The sequence below is a fragment of the Neophocaena asiaeorientalis genome, unplaced genomic scaffold (genome assembly GCF_003031525.2).
Source record: "Neophocaena asiaeorientalis asiaeorientalis breed wild unplaced genomic scaffold, Neophocaena_asiaeorientalis_V1.1 scaffold90, whole genome shotgun sequence".
NCBI lineage: Eukaryota > Metazoa > Chordata > Mammalia > Artiodactyla > Phocoenidae > Neophocaena > Neophocaena asiaeorientalis.
The window spans coordinates 3,745,303-3,755,445 of NW_020172445.1; the positions used below are offsets into that span (position 1 = coordinate 3,745,303).

Genomic DNA, 10,143 nt, shown 5'->3' on the forward strand with positions numbered 1-10,143 from the left:
GGCTGTTTGCAGAAAGCTCCTGCTGAAAAGCCTGAGGTTCTGCCCTGAAGGCAAACTTTCAAACGCCTTCATACCACTCACTTAATTTTGCTTTGTCGCAGTTCCCCAGCTGAAAAATAAACAATCTTATAAAAAATTATGTCCCCTTAATGTCCCTTGACCCCCCCCCCACACACACACAACCTGCATCTAAGATATATAAAAATTTTAATTCTTATAGATGCTATAGATTGCAGCCAAGGCAATCTTGAGATATAGTACAGAGCTATTGTATACAAATATGCATTTGTGGAATGAATGCATGAATGACTGGGAACAAAAAGAGCCATGGTCTACAGCTCTGTGTGTGAGTGTGTGTGTGTGTGTGTGTGTGTGTGTGTGTGTGTGCGCGTGCACACGTGCATGAACATTTATACCTTACAGAAGCAATGTCCTAAAACCTATAGAAACCAGAAGGACCTGGAATGGCCTCCTTTAGTTGTGTGAATATCTGAAAGTTGGAATAAACAAGGCTCTATTATTTGAACAAAAAGAGGGAAAGTATAAACATTTAGGGAAATCCCCAAGTTTAATTTAATTCACAGTTATGGTGAATCGGTCCCTATTCTGGAAATAGAAAAAAAAAATAATGTTAACAATACCACCAACAACTATTAAAACAATGATAATGACAGCAGTTATTGAGTTCTTATTTTGTATCAAGTATTATGTGATGCACTTAATAAACACTATCACACAGAGCAGGCACTATTACAATCCCTTTTTACTGATGGGGAAATTAAGGTACAGTTAAGTGATTCACACAATGTCACTTAAACTAATGCATGATGAAGCTGGGTTTCCATCCGCTTCAGTCTGATCTCAGAGCCCAGATGAACTGGGAACATAATGAAGCACATATCAGGAGCATTCTTCTGATTTTTCTACTCTCTGCAAGGACAGGATAGGCAGGACTTTTTGAGGAAAATACTGTCCTTCAGTGGTTTATTCTGTCTCATCTTATCCGTGGGGCACATCTATCCATGCTCATTAAACCACACTGAACATGTGTGTGGAACATCTGGATGTGAGTAGACTGTTGAATTAAGTAAATGCTGATCACTCCAGGGTACTATCACGCCATTTGTGATTAGTATCCCTCCTCCCTCCTTGTTTCTCAGAGTAAGGTTTTTCTGAATTTTTCTGCAGGTGTAATTTCCACAGATTCTGTGCTGGAAAAGGGATTTGCCCTTGCCTGGCTAAGTGCCTTGCAGGCTGTTGAGAGTCTTAAAAGTTGAGAAGGAGACATTAGGGTTGGACCCTCCATTCATAGGATGTGCTTTTCCAGTCAAATGAAACTCCAGATGTGTGCAATTGCACAGGAATGCACTATTCTGTTCAGACTATATGAGTCCTGCACAGAAAATTAGATTTCTCTCCTTGCTGACTTCTTTCTAGCATTTTCAACATCTTCGACTGTTAGTGGAGATGATGGAAAATACGGAACCAACAGAAATGAATTCTAAATTTAGGCTTAAGTGGTCAATTTGAGCTCCCATTAGAACTGAGGAGTTAATATCCTAGAAATGTTTGACTGTGTGTTCAAATTAAAGTATGTGTCCTAAATGAATTTTAGTTTTAGAAATTTGGACTAATGCCTTCTTCTGTTGAATGGGGGAAGGTGACAAATGCACCCCAGAAGCAGCTACAAAAGACTGCTCTATTTTGACTCTGAAAATTACAATGAATTGTTTTGCATTTTATCTTAATAAGAAAGAAAAATACCTTAAAGTTTATATTTCTTCCATATCCACCCTCAGCAGGGACTCATAAATGCCTGCTGATGAAATTAAGAAGAACTATGTGCTCAGGTACTAGTAGCCCCAAGCACTGGAAAATAATTAAATTAAATACTTAATGAGAGTCATTCTGTTTTTTTTGGGGGGGAGTGTTGGTTCTGAAATGTTTAGGTTATGGGAACATTTTGACCTAACTGTATCTGCTAAACTTAGGCTGAAACTTCTTGCTATACATTTGCTCAGTAAATGTTGGATCATGATGAAAGCCAAACAGTTTTGAGCATTTTAACAACAGCAACCACCACCACCAACAGAACACTTGTGCACAGTCCAGTTTTTATTGTCCATACCCTTGAAATATTATCCCACAAAATCAGCAATACCAAGAAAACAATCTTTTTCTTTGTCCAATAGAGAAGCAACAGTGACTGCTTGGAAACTTTTGAAACCAGGGTAAATTTTGGAATAATTAAAATCAATTTTTACATAAGTTTTCAAGCCACGCCAATATTTTATTAACCTCTCTGTAAACTGCAGAAGAAAATAGTTAAGGCTTTTCATATGAAGTCCTCCACAACCAGATTTCAACCTTCAGCTCCGCTGTAATCACTGTTTTCCACAATCACCATTCCCTAAATTTCATTTGCAACAAGAGTGAGATAGTTACACATCAACAGCCCACAGTCTAAATCTGATGAGTAGAAGTGTTTTGTTTGACCTATTTGGTGTTTGCAAATTGGAATGTTTTGCTGAAGAAGCTAAAACTTTGGAAATACTCTAAGAAAACTGGAAAGGTCTGGAAACAGTGGGTTCATATTTCTGCATGGCAATAATTAGTTAGAACTAAGTAATTGGCTGAAATGTGTACATGAGGAAGGAATTTTCTTGTTTGCCCCAGTCCCTATTCCTCCCTATTGCCCTATTTCTGGCTTTTTTGCTCATTTACAATATATACTTGGTCATTATAGACATTTGAATCTGCCCATCAGGTACTTCTCCACTTCCTTGTCTTTGACCCTCCTTCCTGCTTTTCTGCTGTTTTCCTCTATGATGAATGCTTTCTCAGGTTACCTCTTTTTTCCAAAGGTTACCTCTTTTTTTTCTTTTGTATCTTTTTCTGGTACTTATAGCCTTTTCACAGAATTGATTATACACTCAGTTGTCTTCATTCACTCAACAAATATTCAGGGAGCAAAGCCATAAGTCAGGCACTCTGCCAAGCACTGGGACCTTAGTAGTAAGTGATTGCAGTTGACCTACATGTGTCTGGGATGTGTTCCTTGTGTCATTTGATCACATCACTGTTAAAGTACTCAGATTACATTTATAGATGTGAGAACTAATTGAAAACTCAGTGCAGTTCCTCCAACAACTGCAGTTTTCTTCCAGGCAAAGGGTAGGATTGTAGGTTCCCCCCTCGCTGGTGGTAGGTATGGCTGTTTGACTTGTTTTGGAGAGTGAAATGTAAGCAGTACTCATGGGTATCACTTCTTCAGAGGAAAACGTTAAAAAGTGGTATGTGATCCACCACACACTCTTTTTTCCTCTGCCAAAGCAACCAGCAGCACTGGTGGCTCCTCTAATGACCCAGGTCCTAGAATAGGATATAGAGCAGAGTCAGGTGACCTGTGATGAACATGAGTTCTGAATGAGAAATAAAACTTGTTATTTTAACATCTTGAGGTTTTTTAGTTTCCACAGGAAAGCAAGGAAAGATCCTAGTCTATCCTGACTGCAACATTTAGTGCTTCTCAAACTGGGGACCGTGAGATTCATAAGATTAAGAAAAAAAAAAAAATTAGTAATCTAAAGAATTCATTTTACAATTTAGGATGATAAAATTTCTCATTTGCTGTGGTTACAGCAGTTGAAAACAGGTGGTTGTTTGTTTGTTTTTTGGCTGTGACGTGTGGCTTGTGGGGTCTTAGTTCCCCGACCAGGGAGCGAATTCAGGCCCATGGCAATAAAAGTGCCAAATCCTAACCACTGGACCACAAGGGAATTTCCTGAAAGTGGGTTTAATACACCTAGAATATTATATTCTTGGACTAAATATTATTCACACTGGTTTTCTGCACAGAGTGAGTCCTTGGATCTTTATTTTAAATAGAAATATTTTCCCTAAAGGAAATATTTTTCCTTTCCTTTTCTAAAATAATCCACCAAACACCTAAATTCAAGAAATACTCTCCTGGGTGAAAAGGGCCTTTGTAACAATCTTTAATTCTATTTTTAAGGTCTGTTTCAATGAAATATAAGTATACAATGCAGAAAATTGCACTAATCATAAAGGTCAGTGAATTTTTATAAAATATGCACAACTGGCTCATTATCAAGATCAAGAAACAAAATCTTCAGCATCCTCTCTCCACAAATGCCTCTTTTTTACCCCCTTTCAATTGATATCCTCCCGGTCCAAGATCAATATTAACCCCTACTGGGGCTTCAAACAGATTAGTTTTTATTGTTTTTGAACTTTATATAAATGGCATCATATTGTATCTACTCTTTGGTGCTTGAAACACTTTTGCTCAATCTTTGTAAGATTCATTCATCTTGTGTTGTGTAGCTGAAGTTAAATATAGTGTAATACAGGGACTTCCCTGGTGGTCCAGTGGTTAAGACTCCATGCTCCCAATGCAGGGGGCCTGGGTTCGATCCCTGGTCAGGAAACTAGATCCCTCATGCCACAACTAAGAGCCTGCATGCCGCAACTAAAAAAAAAAAAAAAGAAAGAAAAAGAAAAGATCCTGCATACCACAACTAAAGATTCTGCGTGCCACAACTAAAGATTCTGCGTGCCACAACTAAAGACCTGGTGCAGCCAAATAAATAAATAAATATTAAAAAAATACATATTTTTAACCATTATGTGGATACAGCATAATTTATCTACTGTATTGAAGATGGACATTTAGATTATTTTCAGCTTTTTACTATTAAAAGTAGTGTTCCTGTGAACATTTTTGAAAATATATATTTTGTACATGTATTTTGGTAAACAGGTGGATATTCTTATAGTACATAAGGGTCAAGTTGCTTATGGTAGAACTTCAGGGTAATAAGGTATGAGAAGTTCAGCCACGCAGTTTTTCAAAGTGATCGTACCATATTACATTCCTGGTTAATCCAAATCTGTGTCAATACTTGCTATTATCTATTCATTTTTCTTCCTCTTTCCTCCTTTTCTTCCTTCCTTGCTTCTTTCTCTCCCTCCCTTCACCTCTCTCCCACTCTCCCTCTCTCTTTTTCTTTCCTATTATTTTGGGTGTGTTGTGTTATTCACTGTTGTTTTAACTTTGCTTCTTTGATTACTAGTGAATTTGAGTATCTGTTCATATGTTTTGACATTTAAAAATATTCTTTGCTTTTTTCTTATTGACTTGTAGGCATTCTTTATATACTGTAAATAAGTCATTTGTTAGATTAGATATATGCATTTCAAACTACTGAAGAAAAAAATCTTACTGGTTACATGCTACCCAGATTCCTCAAATATTAATGCTTTACTACATATACTACATATACTTGGTCTTCCCTCAGCCTCCACCCACCCATCTAGGTGGATAATGAGGTTTTCTTTTGTTTTTGGCCTATATGGTTAGAGCGTCTGGTGTCCTGTTTAAGAAAACATTGCCCTCAAGGCCCTGGATATAGCCTGCTTATCTTTATTCTGCATCAGTTAAGGAAGAAGTGTACAGACCCTGCTGTTTAGATTCCTGGACATTTAATAGGTGGCAATGTGGATATTAGGTAAATACAGATAGAATACGGATAGAATTATGGGCATATTCATTATTCCCTTCAGGGTTAAACACTCGTCTTTTATTCTATTCTTTTGGCTCTATGCATTCATTTTGTTTTAGTATTTTTTGGTTCTTTTTGTAGTTTAATATTGTTATTTTAGATTTACTAAAGTGGTAAGTTCCAAGATGCAAGTTAAGTTTAAAGAAAAGTACCATTTAAAATATCAAACCATAGCAAAAGAATTCTCCATGTAACCCAGCTCAGCTTCCCAAGTTTAAGGCGAAAGCCAGCCATGTGTAAAGCAATATTTTGCCTGCCTTTGACTTCTTTGTGTCTGTATCTCCCCTCACATGTTGGGGAGGCATTATGGCCAGATGACTACAGGACTTAGCTATTTCTACATCCTATGGACCAAGTACCATTATCAGTCTCCTACCCTCAAGTCCTCACAGATGTTTTACTGATCCAGCAAATTTTCTGATAAATGAAGAAAAATCAGTAAGAAAAAGGAAAATTATAGTTGGTTTGACTCACTCAGGAATGAACTTTATGGGAGAACTAGACAGACTTGAATGAGGAAGATGGGGAGCAAGAACGTACCTTTTTGGTATAATTGTTTATTAATAAAACACATGGAAATTAAATGAGCTAGACTAAACAGTCTTCTCTTTATAACATATTTCATGAAGAACTGTATTATCTTACATCAGGATAAAGCCTTCCTACAGTATGCCCAAATATTTACTTTTACATTATGAACATTTGAACCCTTTTGACATTTTCTACAAACCTCAGAGCATCCATTTAAACTCAACGGCTCAATTCTGCCTTTTAATTTCTTCACGTTGTAATTTAACACTAGAGTTACTTTTCCGATGTATTTGGTATGAATAAATTATATTCTACAAATGGTTTAAACGTTCAATAGGCTCTAACCAGTCATCATTTATCTATGAGTACCCTTTAGAAAAGAACAAAATGATCTTCATTTTTTTTGATTTGTACAATTTAAATCTAAGAAACGTGCAGTTATGTAAGTGCAAGATTAAGGACTTCTCTCATTGCAAATTTCTAATCCTCCTGCTGGGGGATTATAAACTCCCATGCTGTTATAAAGTTTCTGTGCACACAATGGTTTTATAACTGACTGGAAGATTGAAGGTTTTTTTTTTTTTTTCCCCCAATTTAAATATGTTTGAATCATGGGACTCCATTAGAAAAATACAGCTTCATTGGAATTAGGAGAAAATATACCCTTTGTTCAACATTTAATATTGTATTTCCAGTTCACGTGTGATTGTACGGTTTACAGTCTCCCACAACCCAAATAAAAAAGGTTTTATACCCTATAGCTGCAAATTTCAAAAGACAATGTCAAAACGTTCAGTAGAACAGAACTTTCTTATCGCTCCCAGCAGACTCTCAACTCCAGCATGGCATGGGGAGAAAAGGGCTTAATTATAACAGTCTCCTATTACAGTAACCTACTTGGTTAGCACATGTTGCAAAGTTAACAGACATGAAAAATGTGGATCTTGTTTCTTTCTGTTTATTTTTCCAAGATGTTTGGGGAGGGGAGTTGCACCAGGGGAGCAGAGTCATTGCCTTTGCGCAGCCCTTTAGTGATCACTAAATTTACATTAAAATGAATGGTAATAAGATTTAAACAGGCTCCATCCTGTGTGTGCATGTATTTAATGGGCTATTCAGTTGATATCAAGACTTAGTCTAAATCAAGACATATGTGTTTATGTGGTGGGGGTATGGTGGGGTGGGTATTTTACAGACTCCGAGCTTAAATCTGGTGGTAAAAATAGGAAGAGGGAAGAAGCAGCCTCTTCTCTTTCTTGTTGACTTAATGGAAGAGTGAGAGGTAGGAGGAGACTCAGTGGAATGCATAATGAGGGCCTGGATATTTCATGGAAACTGCCTTGCTACTTGGGTTTGTCCCAGTACCTACAGTGTATTAAAACGAAACAAAACAAAAATAAAAGCAACAGAGAGAGAGAGAGAAAGGACTGAAGGAAAAAAGAAAGAAAAAATGTTGGTATCTCCCCAGAGTTGTACTTAGCACTCAGGTCAAGGATACCTGGATCTAAATCTAACTGTCAAAATGTATCATAATGTGAAGCCTTAGTCAAATTACTTCTGCTCTCTGGGCCTTAGTTCAATCATTTATTAAAAAGTGGGGAGGGCTCTCTGTGGAAGGCCAAAGCAATGCAGAGGAGACGGTAGTGACTTGAGAGCGTGGCCACCACCACCACCACCATGAGCCTCCTCGACAAGCCCCAGGGTAAGATGTGACACCACAGGAGCTGCAGAAGTGGGAGGAGGAGGAGTTTAACACAGGGCCACTCTCCGTGCTCACCCAGTTGGTCAAGAGCAACACCCAAGTGCTCATCAACTGCCGCAACAACAAAAAGCTCCTGGGCCGTGTGAAAGCCTTCGACAAGCACTGCAACATGGTGCTGGAGAACGTGAAGAAGATGTGGACCCAAGAGCGGCAAGGGCAAGAAAAAGTCCAAGCCAGTCAACAAGGACCACTACATCTCAAAAATGTTCCTGCACGGGGACTCAGCCACTGTGGTCCTGTGGAGCCTGCTCATTGCCGGCAAGTAGGGGCCTCCTCCCTGCCATCAGAACTTGCCCCCTCATTTTGCAAAGACCTGCCCTTTGTGCTGGGAATAATAAAATCATGTGTTTTTCTTAAAAAAAAAAAAAAAAGTAGAGAGGAAGGATGATGATTTTTGTCTCTGAGGTTCCTTCCAACCATGTCCCAGGTAATAATATAAGCCTCCAGAAGAATCTGGGCCCCTGATAACAATGGTAATGGCTGAACCAGGATGGTGTCTACCATCCAGACTGGTCCATGTCAATAACAAGACCCAGAGAAAATGCTGGTATAAAAGGATGTCCCTTGAGCAAGACTCACTGATGAAGGTAATTTTATTTTCAATAGTCTGTAAAGAGTGCTTGGTCCAGAAACCAAAAATTAAAAGACCGGCACCTGAACCTAGGGGAGGGTCAAGATGACTCATGACTGAAGCAGATTTAGATGCAAAGAGTGCTGTTGGTTAAAGGCACCTGTACCCACACATGATGCAGTGTTGTAGATGTGCTAATCTCATCAAGCTGGCTGACATCAGCTGTTGGCAAACTGATCACCTTCATTCCCCAGTTGTGCCTAATTTGGGCTCCACTAAAAGTGAGCTGATGATTGCAGTGCCCAAGGTCAGCGTCTCCACTGTCCGTGTTTAATAGTGTTGGTGAAAGTGTCAAGTCCACAGATAAGAAAAGCTTCCCCTAGACCTTCTGAAAAGCAAGTCCAACATCCAACCACATAATGATCTGAATTATATTTTTAAATTATATTTTATAATTATTTATAATTATACTTTAAAATTATATTCTAAACAAAGTGAAAAAGATGGAAGGAAAGAGGACGGGAGGAAGGAGTCTGGTGCAATAAAGGGAAAAGCTCTGAACTTGGTTATAGAAGATGTGCATCAAATCCCAGCATCACTTCTTTCTACCACATTTCTGTCTCCTCTCCCCTTTCACTTCCTTCACTTGCACACTCATGTTTATTCTCCTATTATTTTATCTGTTACTTGTGCCAGGTCCTGCCACAGGCAAAGTGAGGGCAGGTGGGAAACAAGAGTGATGTGTTCCTGCTTCCATAGGATTTATCTTTTAGCTGTAGAGACAAGAAGTAATGAGGCCCATAGAAATGATCACATGATAACCAAGATGACAGATGATCTGAGAGAGAAGCATGGAGTCTTAAAAAACCAATGATATGAAGGAGAAGTATGGGGTTTTAGAAATCCATATAACAAGAGGACTGCAGGCATACCTCGCTTTATTGTACTTCTCAGATACTGCGTTTTTTACAAATTGAAGGTTTGTGGCAACCCTGCGTAAAGCAAGTCTACCAGCACCATTTTTTCAACAGCATTTGCAAACTTTGTCTCTCTGTGTCACATTTTGGTGATTCTTGCTATATTCTAAACCTCCACTAGCAGAAGCTCAAAATGATGGTTAGCATTCTTTAGCAATGAAGTATTTTTAATTAAGATATGTACATTGCTTTTTTTAGACATAATACTATTGCATACTTATAATATACAATATAGTGTACAGTGTAAACATAACTTGTATATTCAACGGGAAACCAAAAAAATTCTTGTGACTTGCTTTACTGTGATATCTGCTTTAATTGCAGTGGTCCGGAACTGTACCCACAATATCTCTGAGGTCTGCCTGCAATCTACTTAAGAGTTCAGGAAGCCTTCTCTGAAGAAGCAACATTGAAAGGGAGAGCCACTCTAAGAAGAAGTTAGTTTCAGGTTTCCAAGCTAGTCAGAATCAAAGACAAAATTTGAACCAGTTGCTTTTTATGTTTCTTTTTCTCATTCACCTATGTGTGTTTATTTGCACAGCCAGCACATATGCAACTGGATATTATTCCTGATACATTTTAAACCCCGTTTTCTTCTTTCACTGGTGGTAGTTGAGGCTTTTACTTCTGTAAAACTCTTAGACGCTCTCTTCTTTCTTAAATTCACAGCCAAGTGGAAGCTAATAATACTCTTTTTTTTTTTTTTTTTTTTTTTTT

The 10,143-nt window shown here is 38.1% G+C and overlaps 1 pseudogene; it reads left to right on the forward strand.

Annotated features, from left to right (window-relative positions):
* The first annotated feature begins 7,793 nt into the window (after nucleotides 1-7,793).
* On the forward strand, nucleotides 7,794-8,144 carry LOC112392201 (small nuclear ribonucleoprotein Sm D2 pseudogene; annotated as a pseudogene).
* The last annotated feature ends 1,999 nt before the right edge of the window (nucleotides 8,145-10,143 follow it).